Source organism: Artemia franciscana, chromosome 4 (genome assembly GCF_032884065.1).
Source record: "Artemia franciscana chromosome 4, ASM3288406v1, whole genome shotgun sequence".
NCBI classification, from domain to species: domain Eukaryota; kingdom Metazoa; phylum Arthropoda; class Branchiopoda; order Anostraca; family Artemiidae; genus Artemia; species Artemia franciscana.
Genome location: NC_088866.1, coordinates 19,439,663 through 19,460,316, shown reverse-complemented (window position 1 = coordinate 19,460,316; position 20,654 = coordinate 19,439,663). Strand labels below are relative to the sequence as shown.

The 20,654-nt window shown below is 33.4% G+C and overlaps 1 long non-coding RNA gene across 1 annotated transcript in view; it reads right to left on the bottom strand.

Moving 5' to 3' along the window:
- Nucleotides 1–2,792, bottom strand: part of LOC136026107 (uncharacterized) — a 33,461-nt gene extending 30,669 nt beyond the window's left edge. Inside the window, exon 1 of the long non-coding RNA XR_010617205.1 lies at nt 2,728–2,792. This is a non-coding gene — a long non-coding RNA (uncharacterized LOC136026107). The remainder of the gene's footprint in view (nt 1–2,727) is intronic.
- Nucleotides 2,793–20,654: the final 17,862 nt, after the last annotated feature.

The window sequence follows — 20,654 nt, the reverse complement described above, 5'->3', positions numbered from 1 at the left end:
AGAGTTACATTAAGCCAAAGATGAATAAAAAAATTAAATAATTGTGCAAGCATAAAACTATCATATATCACTCTCAATAAAGAAATGAAACCCAAAACGAACAGATATTACAACAAATAAACAAATTAAACTAAAAACAACGAAAAACTAAGAAATTATGGCTGACCCTCCCTCCACCCTTTTTGCTTTCTAAATACCAGTACATAATTTGAACTTTGCTCAAAACTAAACACTTTCTAAATTCTTTTTCCAGCTAAAATCATTAAGACTTTCAGGAATGAATTCACATTTGGTTATTTTTGGCGTTATCTTTGCTATGATGGTGTGTTTTTATGTTTTTTACACAAAAAATAGGAAGCACAAAGCTCAACATAAGAATTGTGTTTCAGCTTGCAAAGAAAGACTGACGTAATCATGCCGAAAAGCAACATGGTGTTACACTAATTAGAGTCATCTTGGACGCAGATGATTTGCATAAGGTAATTGAAGTGGCATACCCACTGTAAATCCTGAAGTTCCAGCTAGATAAATCAATCGGAAGGTGAGGGGCTCCTTGCGGTAGCCTGTGTTTCTTCAACTGACAATAATTTTGTTTTGCGTTGTTTTATTACAATCATATTTGACAGAAAATTATGATTGGTATTATGAACGAAAGATGAGATTATTTTGTGGTAGGCTTCTTACTAGCGAGCAAATGACGTCATTCAAAAGGAGAACAAATTTATTTGGAAACTGTGGAGGTGGCAGTATAGCCAGATAAATAACCCCCATTTGCTACTAATTCATCGGGGAAACGAAGGGTTCCGAAGACAATACAGGCAAGGATGAGGTATCCCAATGCCTTTTACTTAACACTTTTGTAGTTTGTCGCATATTTAGAACTAGGTTTTGTGCCATAACTTGTTGTCGTTGAACATTGCGACAAATTTCTTTTATTCAGTTGCCTTCTAACCAAAGATTACTTTGTGCTTCATCTTCGCGCATTACTATGATGTAACATTAAATGTATATGAATTGGATTTTATTCATATGATTTTTTTTTAGAATCTAAGTAAATATTAGTAAATCTAAGTAAATCATTATAATGATTTGCTTCGAATAAATAGGAAAACTACTTGGACACAGCAAATCAAGAAATCTCTTGACAAACTAGGCTTCTCTTATTTGTGGATGGAAGGAAACGGACCCAGAAACACACAATGCCTTCCAGAAATTATGCAGAGATTGAAACACCAAGAGATAAAAGAGTGGGGTTGTTTAGTACGTTCGTCGGAAACACTGAAGGAATATAGTAAAGTAAAAGAAATTTTTAGAAAGGAATATTATTTTAAGGTAAATTTACCTTTTAGATATTTAAAATCATGGATCCAGTTGAGGGGAAATTACCTTCCAGTACATAGGGGAAAGAATAAAAAAAAAAAAAAAATAAGGGTACAAATGGTAAGTGTGGGTATTGCGGAAAAGAGGATAATAATTTAGCCCATTTCCTCATGGAGTGCCAGAAGCTTGGAAGTGTTAGGGATGAAATTTGGGGGGACCATCGGTTGGTGCTGCTTTTTGATACCCGGAGGTACTCGATGCCTGGAACCATATGCAAAATGGCACGATATGTGGAAAAGGCGGGAGAGGCTCAGTCGAGCCCGAGCGAATGAAAATAAGTATTGTTTTATATTGAGTGTGTGTTCTGTGCAGTGTTGTATTATTAAATCATGTTGAGTATGGCCGTAGAGCTCAAATAAACTTTCTTTCTTCTTTCTATTTTCCAATTTGTGACCTATTTACATTTCTTTTTTCCAAGCCATAAAATCAAGACATTTTTCAACAGCTATTGTAATTTTTAAAACTACGGTCTGATCATAATTTACAATCAAAACTTCATCGCTATACCCCAACAAAGAACTGTAGACAAGGGCAGAACATATTTCCCTAAATAAGGTTCGCAGATCCTAGCATGACATGCTTAAATCTTACGGCTTAGTGATTGTGCTTTATGTATCTTTACGCTTTTCAACTAAAAAGCGAAGATGATTTAACTTGATGACATCAAAATACTAGAGGAATTCCCAATTTTTATAGTAAAGAGGAGTCCAGGAAAGCAAAAGCTGTATTTTTTCTAAGAAAGTGGGCCAGGGGCGCGCTTGGGATGGCAGTGGGGATATAAAAACACACCGACAAAATTGTCCCGTGTGCCGACAAACGAAGGAACATAAGCTAAATTAAATACAAAACAAGCTAAATTCGAAGATGTTCTAGGAATTTGGGGTGGGAGAATTCTCTTCTCTTCCTCCTCCTGTTAGTTGCGCCCCTGGTGAGGGCCAAAGGTGGGTGAAATCGTTCGTTTCTATTAATTGTTCAAGCTTAATTCATTTTGACACCATAAGTTTGCGTTAAGACCTTAGTTTGGAATATTATAAATACTGTTTTCTCACAAAATTTTATTTTATTTTTTATTTGAAAATTAATATTTTAAAATTTTTGTCCCAAAAAATTTGAAGGCTTTATAATTCTGAAAACAAAAATGCAGATCCTGACCTGAAAACCAATTTTTGCGTCTGCCTAAAAGAAATTTGAATATAACCTCCAAAGGATTTTCGAACAAAATCGTGTTTTCGAGTTGGCTACATACAGCAGTTTAAGTCTGATTTCGAGGACCATAAAATCAATTATTAAACATACAGACTTTCCCTTTTATTAGGCTATATAAATGAATGAATTTATTAAACTTACAAAAATCTCCAATTTCTTAACTTAACGACAAAGAAAACCAAACAAAACTGATAACAAGGTATCAAATTCTTTTTGCGCATTATTATCTTGATGATTTCATTGATTATTAAGCAAACATATCTAGAAAAAAAAACGAAAATAACACATAAATATAATAAGAATTCATTTTTTAAATTCAAGTTTTGTTTTATTTATGAACAAAAACATAATATCTAATTTACTAATAACATCCCGAAAAAGATACAAAGAAGATACTTAAACAAAAAATGAATTAAATTAACAAAAAGAAAATAAATTAAACAAAAAATAAATCGATTGCATAACCAAAATAAAAATTATAACCAATATCTTATCAACCATTCTACCATAATCATAATCATAATAGGAATAATATTAATTATAATAAATGAATAAAACTACGAACATTTGCCTAATAAATATTTCTTTTTAAATGCTTTTAAAGAACCCAAGGTGCTCAACCACCCGGATGCTCTCTGGAATCGAACTCCATACATGGAACCCCGAAATTCTAGCGGGGATTAAGAGGTGGAATATGCTAAAACTTTCCAATGCTAGCAAGAATTATCGCTCCATAATTAAAGGTCAATCGTGGTGCTTTAACCAAGTTCTCTTTGAGCCTCTCCCCTTTCCCGAATGAATAGATTAAAAATTAACAACTGAGTAAAATTACTGGTGCTAAAATTAACTACAAGATCATATCTAGAAGTCATTAAGTCTAGTGAAAAAAAAAGAAGATATCTACCTCTGTTAGAACAACATATTAGAATGGGAAGTCATGTATCCAATTAAAAATATAAAATTTTACTGATATAGTAAATATTTAATTTATCAACTCAAGCAGAAAAGTGCTAATAAGTTTATAAAACAGGTCTAGGAAAGGTATTCTCTCATGAAATTTCAGTGAAAATTCTAGGGAAAGTTCAACATATCAATAGACAGAGGTATAATACAGCAGCGTTAAATAGAATGATGCAGGGTTCTATAAGATATTGCAATATATCAGCAGAAATCTATCATGTCTTACGAGTTTTCCTGTGTCTAGGTCTTAGGCCATGTTCAATGAAGATATCGATTTCCGTGCAACTGTATTAAACACAACTGACACCTACACAAAAAAGATCTAAGTCCCCCTCCATAAGATTTTATTTCGTCATGCAAGATATGGTTGATCTTCTCCAAATATATTTTTATTATATGCCCTTAAAAATCTTGCTTGGACTCTGTAAAGAGCGGCACTTCCAGCATTAAAATAAGTATTCTAAGCTTAAATTAGTATAAACATTGCCCCTTTAGATTGTAGGGTATGCATCGATATGTATAATTACAAAAATGGCCGAATTGGTCTAAGACTTAAATGAAACATAAGACTAAGAATACCCCAATCCGGAGGGAAATAAAAATAAGTACTGCTTCCTCTCAAAGTGTAGCCTAAAAGGAGGCTAAAACATAAGAGATCATCTCTCTTTTTCTTATGGTTTCAACTGAGTATCAATTAAGACATAATATCGATAAGCTGTAAAAAGTTATACTGTTTTATAATTAAACAGTAAATAAAGAATTAACTCTAATAAATATATACACAAATCACGAATATAACATGGCAGACAGCTAAAAATACTCTAAATTTTAGATTGCCTCTCTAGATTGTAGGGTATGCATCAATATGTATATTTACAATAAATGGCCGAATTGGTCTAAGACTTAAGTGAAACGAGGCAAAACGAGTTCTACGAGCTCTCTAAAAGAGTTCTCGTTTAGAGGGGCAAAACGATTTCTAGAATGAATCTATTGACTCCACTCAAAATGCATCCCAAAAAAGGGTCAGAAAAGCAATTTTTTCGCAAACGGAAGGGAATATCTTAGAAACTTGGGAGGGGATCATTCGATTGAATTGGAAGTTATTGGTTCCTTTTTAAATATCAAAAGCTACCCGGTGACGATAAACTTTCCTACTGGCTTATTTTCTGCATCCCAGCCGTTTTCTGACCCCTATGATACCCAACAAAATTTTTAGTCAACTGTTTCGTTTACAACTTTGAAATGTCCATTAATTTTACCTTTGGGGTCAACCCCCTTGTAATCCTTGAGGTAAACTTTGTCCTACCCTGCTTTCATAACTCTGCTATCTCTTGCCATTTTTTCTACTCCATTTTGTTGCGTTTCTTTGAAAAGAGTAAAAAGCTATTGATTCCACTTCTTTGAACAAGTAAAAACATGAAAATCAGTAAAATACTCAAATTAATGCTGCAAAAAATAGAAAAAAAATGCCAAAACAAACAACAAGGGGTAAAATAAAAACTAGTAAATAATAAAATAATGTAAAAATAAAACTGATAATGTAATAATGTAACATTCAAAAACTGAACCATATCAGTGCACTACTACAATCTCGAATTGGAAATGGTAAAAAGCTCCCTATTTTTTTTCCACGTGGCAAAGGCTGCAACTGGCTCTAGGTGTGGATCTCAGCTACTATGAAAAATATGATTGTTATGTATAATTGTGGTATTGCGAGAAGCGACGACTTACTCTAAATGTTTTAGTGTTGTATTTTTAAATGAAATATTTATTCAGAAATACAATCAGAGATACATTTTATTCAGAAGAGTGTGTAAAAGCATTTGGTCTTTTACTTTTTTATTATTAATGCTAGTCGTAACGCGTAAATCTTCTTGGTTAAACAAAAGAAAAAAAAATTGATTAATTCAATATATACCAAGTGATCTTAAGAACTTTGTTCGGGCGTAGTTGCCCCCCCCCCCACCTGAATATTTTTGATCACTTGATAAAAGTACATTAGCCTTTTATATACTTGTTTGAATGAGCCCTCTCCCTATCTTCTAGATCCATTGGCTCGATACGGCCACTCCTGAAAAAATATACGTGCTTTTTATATATAAGATTAGAGGAATACGCTTGCGAGCTGAGAACCCATCTTTTCAGTCTCTCTGGTGAATTTTACATAGTATATGGTCAAATTAGCGATTTTTATCTACGCTTAAGGTAAACTTTTTAGCAAGCAAAAATTGCCGAAAATATCCAGTGAAAACTGCAACTGCCAGACATTCTCTCTCAACCTTCGAATATTTTCTTTCTTGCCTCTGTTAAATGCAGTGTATGCCAAAAACATGAAAAATATTTGAGATGAAGGTTGATGTATTGACAATATCACTGTTTTTTTTACATGTATAGCACATTCCTTAAGGCAGCGCATAAGACGGCAAAGCGAATCCATCTTTTCTAGAATATATTAAATATTTGCAATATTTTCAATAAGGACGCAGGCCGTAAAGCTGGAACTCATTTAACAAGACAAGGGGTTTGACTTCTAAAATATTAAACAATAAAAAGAAGAATAATGGAACTGAATAATGGAACTGAACAGTGAGGCTGTAGTCGATTCGAAGTAAAATAGAATCTTGGAAAATTAAATCGTCAGGGTTCAGACTAACATCAAAGAGTACAGAATTAGATAAGAGACAGTATTTTTTCATATGGATTGCAAAGTACTAGCGCCATTGTCGGTGCAGCATTACATTGCATAATTAAAATTTTGCAAAACCCGATATCTTAGACACTTGAAGTTGTAATATTTATCTGAGAAAACCAAAATAAGATATGAAAACTCGATTCAGCCAATGTCTGATTAGTTATTAACAATTAAATTCATTGTTTTTTCTGGGGAACACTACAAGGAACTAGCCGTATTTCTCAGAAGGTAGTATTCCCCAGCTCTCAAACTTCTATATGTTTTTAGCTAAAATGGGCTAGATTACGCACATAGCTAGATGAGTATGCCTTGACTAAAACGTGGCTACATTAAACATATGTGCCTAGATTAGATTCTTTAAGGCTTATTTTGGCAATTATTCCAAATTGTATAGTAACTGTTTTTTGTAATTCTATAAAATAATGACTAGAAAGTTACATCCTTTAAACCTTAGTAGTTGAAAAGGAGAAAAGAACAAAAGTACTAATCTATTGCATACCAAGAGTATTATACAACCAGCAGAGGTATTGACAATCATAAAAATGACACCTTAACCCTTTCCCTTGCCAGATCTATATTAATTATTTTTCACTCATCTCTTAGCAATCAAAGGTCGTTCATTAATATATTTTATTTAATTATGAAGGTTTTTTTCTTATTTTTTCAGCTTGACTAAAGCTTTTTTTTTGTTTTTACATTGAATAGTCATGGACCATGGCTGTTTCCTCACTGACATTTTGAGCAAAAATAGGCTAGATTACACACTTAGCAAAATGAGTCATGGCTACATTGAACATATATGCCTAGATTAGATTCTTAACGGCTTATTTTGGCAATTATTCCAAATTGTATAGTAACTGTTTTTTGTAATTCTATAAAATAAAGACTGGGAAGCTACATCCTATAAGTTTTATCCTATTAACCATTCTGTATCCTATTAGTTGAAAAAGAGAAAAAAATTACAGTACTAATTTATTGTATACCAAGATTATCGTAAAATCAGCAGAGGTATTGACAAGCATATAAATAACACCTTAACCCTTTTCATCGCCAGATCCATATTATTTTTCACCTCATCACTCAACAATAATTTTTTTTTTACCTTGAATAGTCCTGGACCATGGCTGTTTCCCTCACAAATATCTTAATTCTGTAAGATTAAGAGCTAACCTCTTGACTCTATGAGTTAAAAGAAATAAACAATATAAGAGACACGTTGATCTTTTCTGTTAATTTGTGTGGCTAATTAAATTACCTTACTTTTTTATAATTTTCATTTCTACTCTTATCTTATCCTTATATTTTATTAATTTAATAGAAATGTCTCTAATTCAATGAAGCTACAAAATATATTTTTTATCAAGAAAAATAAAGGATATCCCATTTACTCCATCATTGGTTTTATAATTCTATTAGATCAATAGCTATCCTCTTTGTTTAGTTGAATAATATCCAAATTAATAATCATAATTTATCCTTTTCTTCTGCTTCTATAAAATCTATTCCTATCATTTTCTTTTAATCCTCCCAACTTCATTCTTTTTACATTATCAATTACTCTATTCCTCTATTTTACTATCAATTTTATTTGTTCTTTTATTTTAATATTTATTTCATTATTACTCTCTTAATTTACCCAATTAATCCTTTTACTCTATTATTTTACGGGTCCTTCTCTCTCAAATGAACTAATTACATCTAAAATAAACAAGGGAACCCGTTAATTTTATAGAATTGTGGCATTTAGTAAACAGTCTCTTCTAGAAGTCTATCCCAGTATTACTTATTTCAAACAGAACAGAATTAATTTTCAATGCAAGAACGACTAAAAATTAAGAAAAAACCCTCATAGTTAAATAAAATTTGTAAGTGAACAGCATTTGAGGTGAAAATATAACCATCTCGAAAAAAGTTCTTAGTAAAAAAACGAGAAAAAAAGGGATGGGTATTTGGAGAGAAATATTTAATTTGTTTCGAAAAAGTTGACAGTCAATAAAAAGTACGTGAATTAAAGGGAAAAACCATTAAGAGAAAAAAGTTTTATATTTCGAAAAAAGGTATATAAAATTCAAAACCCCAAGGAAAATTGTTATAAGCAAAAAGAAAGTGATTTTTTCCGGGTATAATCGAGTTTAACCGGCTAGGAAAATCGCAAACTGTAAGAGTTATTTTTCAAACAGAAGAATACCTGCATTTTTACATCAAACATGGCATCAAATTCGGTTATGAGGTTTTCCGAGTGGAACGTGATCGTATTCAGCCTAGGCGTTGTTTTAAATGTCAAAGTTTTAACCATGATCAAAATCAGTGTAAATCTGAATGTTTCAAATGTGCCCGATGTAGCGGTAATCACATTTCGACTAAAGACTCCCCATGTCAAGCGCCAGTTAAATGCGCCAGTTGTGGCTCGAATGATCATCCAGTTTACAGCTTTAGGTGTCCGATTTTAAAGAAATTTTGTAAATGAATGTATTACTTCGTGTTACGTCCTTTAATTCAAATGGTGTGTTAGGGAAATTACCTGTATTTCATAGTTTTTTGAATGGAAAATCATCGTTATTATGTCTTCAAGAACACCAACTCCTTGATCATTTGTTGAATCTTATTTCTAGTCTGTCTACTGAGCATGACATTTTTGCTGTTCCCGCTACACCGACTGGTGGACGTCCCTCCGGTGGTTTAGATACTATTTTACCCAAGTCTCTTAATGCAGCTTTTCTAGCAATTGATACAAATTTTTTACCTTGTAGTTTTTCAAACGTAGTTTTAATTAACTGTTATTTTCCGACTGATTACCATGATGATATTTCTTTTGATGCGTTTACTCAATGCTGTTTTAATTTTAGTCGTTTTGTCTCTAGTTTACAGTCAAATTTGCGTACTTATATTTTAGGTGATTTTAACTGTGATCCAAATATAGCAAATGAAATGGGTACAATTTTATCTTCTTGTCTTCCTAATTTTTCTGCTTTACCGAAGTCCCAGGATTTTACTTATATTCATTGGAGTGGTAGTACAACTAATATTGATCATGTTTTTCTTCTAACCCAAGTGATCCCTTGGCTGTGGTTACTGTAATCGAAGATTTCCCCGTTAGTGACCACATGCCGCTTCAGTTCCTTATAACCCCTTTGGCTTCTCGTCCTTCCCCAGTTCGTTTTTCTGGTAATAAGCTTCCTAAATTTTTTGATCGGGTTGATTGGAATCCAAATTTTAGACCGCTTTACCAAGAAATAGTTGGGACTTTAATTGATAAAGTCTATATCCCTGATAGTTTGGATTCAATGGATAGTAATCCCTCTTTGACTATTACTTGTCTTTATTTTGAATTAATTCATTGCTTAAAGTATGGTGCTGCGGCAGTTTTTCCTACTAATAGGATAAGATTGGGCGCGCAGAAACCTTTTCGGAGCCTCAATCCTTTTTTGGTAAATTCTAATAAGGCGGCTAAACAAGCGCATTGGGAATGGCGGGCCCTCGGTAAGCCAAGAGACTCGCATCCAGTTTTTTTGCTAATGAAAAAGAGAAAGGCTGAATTCCAAGCAGAGCTCCGTCGTCATAATAACCTGGTCATAGAAGAAGCTTCTTCAAATATTGATAACGACAAGGACAAGAATCTCCTTTGGAATGTTCTCCGAGGCAATAGGCGGATTAACATGCCTGATACTAATTCCACGCCATCGCTGAAAGAGTGGGAAAATTATTTTTCTAAGTTGTCGACTTCGTACAATTCTAACAGTGTTGTGTTGCAATTAGATGAAAGGTTGAAGAATTTTTCAACTGATTACAGGATTTCTGAGGATATGTTACGTGGAGCAATCAAAACGTTAAAGGCGCAGTCGGCTAAGGATCATGATGGCTTATTTGCTAATCACCTCAAACTTGCTCCTTCTTCTTTTCTTATTACTCTACTGGCATTTTTCAACCTTTTACTTACTACTGGTTTAGTACCATCGTCATTCTATATTGGCATAGTTACGCCTATTCCTAAGAGCGGGAAAAAAGACTTGTCATCTTGTAGTTCCTGGAGGCCAATTACTAGGGGTTCTATGATTGGGAAAGTGTTTGAGTTGTGTTTGAAGGATCTTCTTGAAATTCTTGACACTGGTTCTAATCAAGTTGGTTTCAAGAGAGGTTTGAGATGTGACCATGCCCATGCATCTTTCAGCAAAGTTATTGAAGAAGCGAGAATCTCTGGTCAACCGCTATACGCCCTCTTGATTGATATCAAAGGGGCTTTTGATAACATTTCTCAGGCATCCGCTCTGCTCACTTTAATCCATGCTGGATTGCCCCTAGCTGTCATACGAGTCCTTCGCTCTTGGTATTCTGGTTTAAAGATCCGTATCTCTCCGAGTTCGTCTTCATCTCAGTCCAAATTAATTCAAGTGGGTAGAGGAATTAGACAAGGATGAATTATTTCTCCTTATATATTCAATTCTTGTTTAGCTACTGCCCTTAATTCTCTTTCCTGCTCGTTTGTTTCATTATCTCGAAATCTGTCTTACATTGCATATGCTGATGACATTATCTTTCTAAGCCGGTCCAAGTCTAGTCTTGTTTCTAATTTTAATATTTTAATTAATTGTTTAAAAGGTTTGGGCCTTTCTATCAGTTTTGAAAAATGTCAATTTTTTGTTGTAAATTGTTTAGAGGATAATGTCAGGGCGACTTTATCCTCTTGCGGCAATGGTGTTATTTTTCAGTCGTCGCCAATAGTCACTTATTTGGGATTACCTTATGCTGCTTCGAAAAGAGATTTCAAACCAGTCCTGGTTCAGCATGTTCAGATGAAACTACGCAAGGCATTTGGTCTTTTAATTCGTTTTCGGGGTCTTTACCGTCGGGACGTCCTTGGTCGTATGTATAGCGCTGTTGCTCTGCCTCACGTATTGTTCCCGTCCCTCCTCTTCCGAAATTTCAGACCTTCTGATCTTTCGCCCATTAAAGTTGCTTATTTTAAATTCTGTAAATTTTTACTTGGTTTCCCCCTTTCTTTTAGTAACACTGAGATTGTTTTAAAGCTTAATGTAAAGGATCCTGTAGTCTGTATAAACAAAAAATATAAAACATTTGAAGATAGGGCGAAAATTGGCCTTTTAGGCCACAATTTATTTCCGTTTTTTAATAACAGTTCTGGCTCTTCATGATTTATAGGCTAATCTATTTAGCAAGTGTTTTTTTTTTTTTTTTTTTTTTTTTTTTTTTTTTTTTTTTTTTTTTTTTTTTTTTTTAAGTGTTCGATCAATATTTGATAGGTTTTGATTGTAAGTGTTATCAGTTGTTTTTTCTTTATATTATATTGTAGCGTACTCCTCATTTTTTGAGGGAAATAAAGAAAATAAATAAATAAATAAAAGGAAAAAAAATAACGAAAATAAAAATGTGCAATGAATCGGAAAAATATTTGAACTAAAACTTTTCTTTCGTGTTTCAAAAATATATTTTAAAATACTTTTGAAGAGCAAAATGTTGCTTGCAAAAAGAAGATTAGTTGTTTTCAAAAAAAAAAATCGAAAATAAAATTAGAGGAATGAAGGGGTTGGAACGTATAACCGAGAAAAATCAAATGAAAAATTTTATAAAAAAAGGGGGAATTGAAAAAGAAAACATTAATAGCCCGAACAAAGTCAAGATTTTTTAAACAAAAATGACACTCACATAAAAAATGGCGAAATAGACAAACAAACATTAATCACAAAAAGTTATAATTTCAGAATAAAAAACCTCGAAGTCAAATTAAAACGCACAAATGAAAGGTTTAAAACAATTGCTCAAATCATATTTTTAAAGATAATTATAATCACAGGTTAACCATTATTGCTACGTCACTAACGTGGACATTAAAATATGAACGTTCAAGCACATATTCAACAATAAAACGTAATAAAGGCAATAGGCAGAAAACTAATTTGGACAAGACTAACTTTTTGAACTTTTCGAGGAGCCAACCAATGAGTTAGGCACTGTTGTATTTACATCATTGTCGTCTTCCTAAGTAGCCAAACGCAGTAAGGACTTCTTCACTCGAAGTATTGGCAACCTTGCATTTGGATTTTGATGCCAACATTCTTTCATAAATTGGGAAAGGCCGGATAAGATCTGAAGTTAAAAATATTCTACATAAGGTTCAAACCTAAGAGTAAAACAGATTGAAGGCAGCAAAAAATGAAGAAATAAAAAATAAGAAAGGAAAAGCTGACTTTTTAATTACAGTTGCAAAGATTTTTATTAGAGCAATCAAAGGAATTAAGAGCATCAAAATGATTAAAATTGGTAAGAACAAAGAACTTAAACAAACTGATAACATCAAAAAAGCACTTCAAATGGATCCGGAGGATAATTAAAAAGAGCCTCTTTGAATCCAGCTGGCATAGCCACTTTAGTACTTTTTAATCTTAGTTTTTCGTTTATTTATGCATAAGTGCCAACGGAGATCAAAATACCCACTTCCCCCCTCCCGTTTCCTGGCTGCTTCTTAAGCATTAATACATTAAAACCAGGATTTCCTACTATTTTTTAGTTTTGTTGTTAAAAAAAATTTCAAGCTGAGTTTTGCAGAAACCTTTTGTGAACTGTCGCCATACTGAACCGGGAAGCAACAAAAAAAAAAGAAAAAAAAAACTCCTTAAATTTTACAATGTTAATTTCCGCTTGTAAAGTTCAAACATAAGCAATCTTTCATCCCCAGTGTGTTGATTACACATTATTTCCTGTTTACAAAAATGGCTTAAATTAAACATATATCCTCAATATTGGATCTTATTCATCGATAAATACTTTCATGAAACCCAAAATTAGTCAAATTTAGGATATTTTCATCTTTGCGATAGAATTAAAAACCAAACAACATTTGTGCATTGCACAATAAAAAAAAAGTTAATTTATTTTTAAACTATTAACTTAAAAACGAACAGAAATTACTCCTTATATGAAAGGGGCTTTTCGTCCTCAACGCCTCGCTCTTTACGCTAAAGTTTGATTCTTTCTCTTAACTCGACATCTTAAAATTTTAAAAACTTTAGCGTAAAGAGCGAGGCGTTGAGGACGAAAAGCCCCTTTCATATACGGAGTAATTTCTGTTCGTTTTAAGTTTTAATGTCCTCAACGCCTGTTGTTTTTTTTTTGTTTAATTTCTGGACGTTTTTAAATTAATACATTTTTTGATCTTGGCTCTCCGCGCATAAATAATTAAAACGAAATTTGCATATTAAGTTTTTTGGGCTAAATGGGTTTTTCATAGTTATAATGGGAAGATTTTGAGAAAAAAGGAGAAAGAGAGGAGGCCTAGTTGCCCTCCAATTTTTTGATTACATAAAAAGGCAACTATAACTTTTAATTTTTTACTAACGTTTTCATAAGTAAAAACTATACGTAACTTACGAATTAACTTACCTAGCGAACTTCTATATTCGTATGTTTTATTGCGTATATGAGGGGGCTCACCCCTCGTTGATACCTCGCTCTTTACACTAAAGCTTAAATTTTGTCCCAATTCCTTAAGAATGACCCCTGAATCACAAAGGCCGTAGAATAAATAGTTGAAATTACTAAAAATAATTTAGCGTAAAGAGCGAGGTATTACGAAGAGGTAAACCCCTCATATACGTAATAATTTCTGCTCGTTTTAAGTATTAATGCTGCTCCTCACTTTCAGTAGAAAAAACTTTTCATATTTATTTTTTTATTGTTTTTTAAATAATGCTAGAAAATCCTGCGCACCCTCCATCGAAAGTCTCTTCCCCCATGAGAAGTTCCTCCATGGAAAGATCCTCTCACGTAACCGCCCCCCCCCCTCAACTCTCCTTCAAAACCAAAAAAATCCCCCTGAAAACGTCTGTACACTTCTCAGTAACCATTACTATATGTAAACACATGTCAAAGTTTGTAACTTTCAGCCCCTCCCTCGGGGACTGCGGGGGAGTAAGTCGTCCCCAAAAACATAGTTATTAGGGTTTTCGACCATGGTGAATAAAATGGCTATCTCAGAATTTTGATCCGGTGACTTTGGGGAAAAAATGAGCGTGGGAGGGGGCCTAGGTGCCATCCAAACTTTTTGGTCACTTAAAAAGGGTACTAGAACTTTTAATTTCCGTTAGAATGAGCCCCTTAGCGACATTCTAGGACCACTGAGTCGATACGATCACCCTTGGGAAAAAAAAAACAAAAAAACAAAAAAAAACGAACACGCATCCGTGATTTGTCTTCTGGCAAAAAATGCGAAATTCCACATTTTTATTGATAAGGGCTTGAAACTTCTACAATAAGGGTCTCTGATACGCTGAATCTGATGGTGTGATTTTCGTTAAGATTGTATGACTTTTAGGGGGTATTTTCCCCTATTTTCTAAAATGAGGCAAATTTTCTCAAGCTCGTAACTTTTGACGGGTAAGACTAATCTTGATGAAATTTATATATTTAAAATTCTATGTTTTAGAGTTTTGGTTACTATTGAGCCGGGTCGCTCCTTACTACAGTTCGTTACCACAAACTGTTTGAAAATGCATGAAGAAAAAGAGAATCAGAAATAAATGAATTCGTAGTTGAAGAAAAATAGATTTCATCTTAATTAAAATACATGAAGAAAAGGAGAATCAGAAATAAATGAATCGGAATTGAAGAAAAATAGAGTCCATCTTAATAGAAATAAATGAAAAAAAGGAGAATGAGAGATAAATGAATCGGAGTTGAAGAAAAATAGAGTTCATCTTATTAAAAATGAATGAAGAAAAGGAGACACATCATTGAAACCTATGAAAAAAGTAATTTTCTTTCTCTTTCAAGACGGGGAGCACAAATCACTGGCTTAGGGTTTTCGGCCGTGATGATTCCAGTGATAAACTGTTCATTCGGACACGCTGCAACTTTCGAAAAATTTCAAGCTCTTTTCTGAAATGCCCAAAAATTAGTTTTTGCAATGAGTTTTCAATAAACCTATATGATAGTTATCATTCTTGAATCCCTGTTCAACAATTTTTTTTTTCTCACAAGACAATTCTTTCGAAAAGTTTATAAAATTTTCGTTTACTACGGGCTGTGGTTTGCACAAAATAATACACATCTATTAATCTAAATCATAAAACAAACTAAAAGAAAGCTACGTCAGAATTTCATCCTTTTAGTGTTTTGGAATTTTAGTCCAACATAGATGGCTTTTATTAGTAATATAGACATTCTTACCTTACTTGGATTAAATTTGTTTAAAAACCATTTATATTCATAGTAAGAAGATCAGAAAAGACACTTTTGGCTCATTCCCCTCAAAAATTCAAACCACATAGTATGTTAAATATTATTTTACATGAGATCCGATAAATAAGATTCCTCAATTGATACATTGGTTTTTTTTTCTTCTATTTAAGACCAAAAACTTCTTCATATTTTGTTTTGTATATGAAGGAATTTAGGTTACTTAACACCATACTTTTGGCCATCTATCTAGATCCAAATGAAAAGTAAGTTCTCTCCGAATAGACTGGGAAGAGATCGTAAGGAAGGAGTCAGAGAAAATTCGAACTTCTTGGGAGGGGGTAAAGCGCAGGTCCAAATGAGGATGGGCTGGGAAAAGATCATTTGGAAGGAGTCAAACTACAACTACAATTTCTGCGTAAAAACAGAAGGGCTAATCAGGTCCTAAGTAACCAAGAAGATGCTTTGTTTTCTATTTTCTTTTTTCGATGGGTAAAAACTGAAAGATTGACGACATCAAGCCATATAATACAATTATATTAGTCTAGTAGAATTAGATAAAAGAAAATATGGATTCTCCCAAAACCAAATTATTCAATTCAACAAACCTTTAGCAGAGGTTATTATTTCTTGCAGGAAGAAAAAAATTATGAACAAAAACGAAATTTTTAAATTTTTTCCCAGAAATCTGAACACAGGCTTTTTTTTTAAGGAGTGGCAATATCAAACCAGTAGTTACAAATAATGGAAGGGGTTTATTTGAACAGACATTGATAACTCTAGCTTCTCTTTTTTAATTTTCATCTAAAGTAATGCAGCACAATCGTTACAATCACTATATTACAATTACTAAAACTACAATCTAATCATTCTTCGACAACAGACCACTCTTTTAGTAGCTTTGCTAAACTATTTGTGAGAAATCAGACGTTCCATTCCTTTGTTACCATGTATACCAATAATTATTAGACAGTCATTTAAAACTAATTAAAAAGATTGTATCAGAAAGATCGGTCTGTCGGTTCCCCCCTCCCTATCTCGTGGAAATTTCTCTACTTCCCATTATCCCCTCAAAAAATATCCCTCTTCCCTGTATTCCCCGTGGATAATTCTGGATGTTCGCTAGAAGGGAAATTGAAGGCTATTCTCACCTGTTAAAGTCAGAGGCAATGTTATAGTTCTGCCTTAAGCATAAAGGATCAGTGTGTTATCAGTGTCTTATTGAAAATAAGTCTGATAAAAACAAAACAAAATTAAAAAGGAGGTGCCAAGTGCCTTTAGTTTATAACAAATATTTACCACCAAGATACAGTAATTAAAATCCAATTGCCTCGGAAATATCTCTATATATATATATATATATATATATATATATATATATATATATATATATATATATATATATATATATATATATATATATATATATATATATATATATATATATATATATATATATATATATATATATATATATATATATATATATATATATATATATATATATATATATATATATAGACATTTATATAATTATAGGTATATATTTCCAAGGCCATTGGATTTTGAGTGTTGTATCTGGGTGGTAAATATTTGTTATAAACTAAAGGCACCTCCTTTCTAATTTAGTTTTTTTTTGTTTTTATCAAACTTATTTTCAATAAACTTGTTTTTTGTTGAGAGTTTAATTTTTATTTTGTTCAGAGGGTGAGAATACATAGTCAAGGAACCCCAAAGCGTCATTTGGATATCCTATTTTAGCACCCAAATTTGCTTCTCTAGACGCCTTTCACGGCCTACCTCCAGAGTATAAACCTGATGTCAATCCTTCGGAACCAAATACTAGCGAGGGCAAAGGTATATTTTCAACTAATTACAAGACTTCCTAGTTTTCCGTTAATTCACGACCCAAAAAATTTGATCTTGACCTGTCAACTCCCTTAGGTTTCATGTTTAATATCAATTGAGAGAAATAGTCAATGCGTGAGAAATGCGTAAAGAAATTTTTTATATAGAAGCGCAAATTCAAAAAACGAAAATGTACGATGCTTAGTCTCAATGAGCTAATAAGGATTTTCTTAAGAACCAATATTTTCATAAGTAGTCAAAATAATACTGAGTTGAGTCTTATCCTAAAACTAAAATTTAAAACTTGCTTCAACTGCCTTGAATCTAGAAAAAATAATTGTACACAGTTTTTTACCGTCTCTAGAGCTCCAGAAAAAAAAAAATCAAATAAAAAAAAGCCGCAAATATTTTGCTACCATCTCTAGAACTCAATTATTTAAAAAATCACATCAAACTTAAATCGAATATTTAAAAAAATATGCAAACAGTTGTTTACCCCCTCTAGAATTCATCAGTCTTTGCTTCCTAAAACTTACAGTAGTCAATCTAAGGTTTAATCTAAAACAAATTTTTTTGTTTTCTTTTCTTCTAAAATGTCGAATTTTTGAAATCAAATTATTTGCACTTAATAGAAAGTCGGTATTGATCACGAATATACACTTTTTTTTGTTTTGAACGCTCAATTCTAGTCATCCCTCCATCCCACCCATAAATCAAGCGTTGATATAGGTTTAAGATCGATATTTCACGAAGTTGACTTCATACAGGAAAAAACTGGACTACTAATGCAGAAGAGAAGTCGCGTCCATGTTAATTTACCATCACAACTTCCTTTCTTTTCATCCATTCTAAATTCGACTACTCCAAATTCTTAGAATCCGATTAGCAGCTTCTCACAACTAGCTAAATCATTGATTTTAATTTGAACAAAAAATATCGAATAACATGAAATTGCAGAATGATTGAAGATTCTTAACATTTATTTAATTAATCACATTTCTTCTTCATCTTCGATTTAGACCTGAGCATTAGAGCAACTGGTTCCTTCGCAAAATTTGCAAGCAACATTGCATTCGATACCATTTCGATGACATCTGCTCCGGTCACTAACACAAGATCCCTTACTATCACACTTCACAACAGTGAGAATTTTCTTTGGTGTCGCCGTAAGATCGTCAGAATAGGACAGAATATATTGTTCTGGAGGGACAGGGCTCTGAAGCACAATCCAATCTTGTACTTGAAGATAGGTTCGGAAACAGTGAAATTCAAGTCACTGCTGCTGAAGTAGGAGGTAGATCTTGGGGAAGGACGAAAGTTGTAGACGTTGCTAATTTCTACTGAAAAACTTGGTTTCGGTAACTTTCAAGATTGTCTGTAGATTTTCCACTGTACAATATAGAAAGTACAGCCTCTTCCCTTGCTATATTCTCTTCTTTCGAAGCGTCAATTTAAGAAAACATTGAAGTATTTTCCCTAACCTCTTCGTAGTATCTCTGCCATTTAAGTGCAATACCTTTGCAAAATCCCTAGTTGCATAGTTGTCCCTAGTTGCATCTGAAGTGGGTGGCATAGGCTCACTCTGCCGTTCGACCTTGTGGTGCTCAGTAATACAACGATAAAATAGCAAAGTCAACAAGTCGGTATCGTCACCAATAACCAAATTGTCCCAAGTCTTCGAACATTCAACCACTAAAAGCACAATAAGCAAGCCAGCACCAGCTTTAGCTTGGATGGTTTTTTTTACCTTCGCCTCGTAAATAATCAGACAGTACATTGACGACACGGGCTTTATTCTTTTGGCACGAAAGAAATTCCTCTTTTTTTGGTGATCAGTCTCATTTCTGGGCTAAACAGTACTACCCATCCAGTGACACGTTTTTTCTTAGATGAGTCACATCCTTTGTTGAAGCAGCGATGTCGTATTCATCAAGACAATAATGGCGTCAGGAAATTTGGTCGAAAAAAAAGGTCCAATATCGGTTTATGATCTCCGAATATGTTTCTTTCTTCGCCCAGAAAGTCTTGTGAAGCAAAACGTTTGCGTCTAAGACACAGATACAATTAAGACTATGTTTTCCCCAATAGAATCAATTTCTGAAGTAGCTTGATAGCTTTTGCTAGTTCTTGTTTATTTGTCTTTTGGAAAGTTCTAGAATCATCAAAAAGTGGCACAAAATAGGAGCAACGTTCATGTTTAAATGAAGATACTTCGTCCATATTCAGTCTTTTGCGTACAGTTCGAAGACCTTGAAACGGCAATGAAGGGCTTATGCGGTTAATTTCTCCTCCATTTTCTGCTTTGCCTTAGTAAGGACTACCTTATCTTTCCGTCTGAAAGAGTGCTCCATCGAAGATTACCCTACCATTCCAACAAGAATCTTCTTCCCGACTTCCACTGCTTTGTCGGAGTCATCAAGCAAGTCTTCAAAGTGATAATGGATAACAATCGAAAGAAGATGACTGCTCGACAATGTCAATAATTATTTGTGGTTCATTGCAGTCCATCTGCTGCCTTGAAATACTAGAATCTATGTGTTAGTCGCTTGTGTGATACGAAACATCGGTCAGTTCTTGCATCAGAAGATTCACGTAAGCACAGGCTGGAGGTTCTATTAACCACTTTAAGTTTCTGTATTTTCGTTACTCCCCTAACTCTAGTCAATCCGGTTTTCTTTTTCAGACTTCTCACTTCCTGTTCTATACCGAATCTATAGATAAACCGGCTTAAAATCTGCCCGGTCTTCTCACAACGTGTAAGCCTTTTTCGAAAGACTGGAAAAGTGTTGGCCTTATATGTTCAGGTCTGTTCATCCGTGTAGGTACAGCCTTACCAGCTTCGTGTAGTTGTTGTGACCAGTTACACCAAGATAAGGAAGCATGTCGGAAATTGTTTGCAAACAAAGTTTCCAAACACCAATGTTCAAGGTGCCAGAAAAAAATTGACCTACCTAAAATAGTTATTGCAGTTTGACTTTTGACAGGATCAATCAACCAAACTAGGAATTGTTCCTTGAGACAGGAAGGCTATACGAAATTCTTACTAATTTTTTCACCAAATGGGGTGGGAGCAATTGAGAATGTCCGGTTAAACCCATATCTGGTTCAACCTCCACTAAGTAAAACCGGGTTTCATCTGCATTAGATGCGGAGTGCTTTAGAGTTAGAATAACGCCAATCTCTTCAGATGCTTTTAACAGCTTCAGAAGTCATACCGTACGTATAATTATAAAGTTGCGGTTTTCCCCTGTATATCTTAATCATTCTAGTAGAAAAGTAGTCTTTATTAACAATAAAATGTATCCTTACTTTTGATGGTTCATAGTAAAACATACCCATCACGTTCTTTCACTATTTAGCTATGTTTGGATTTCAGCTT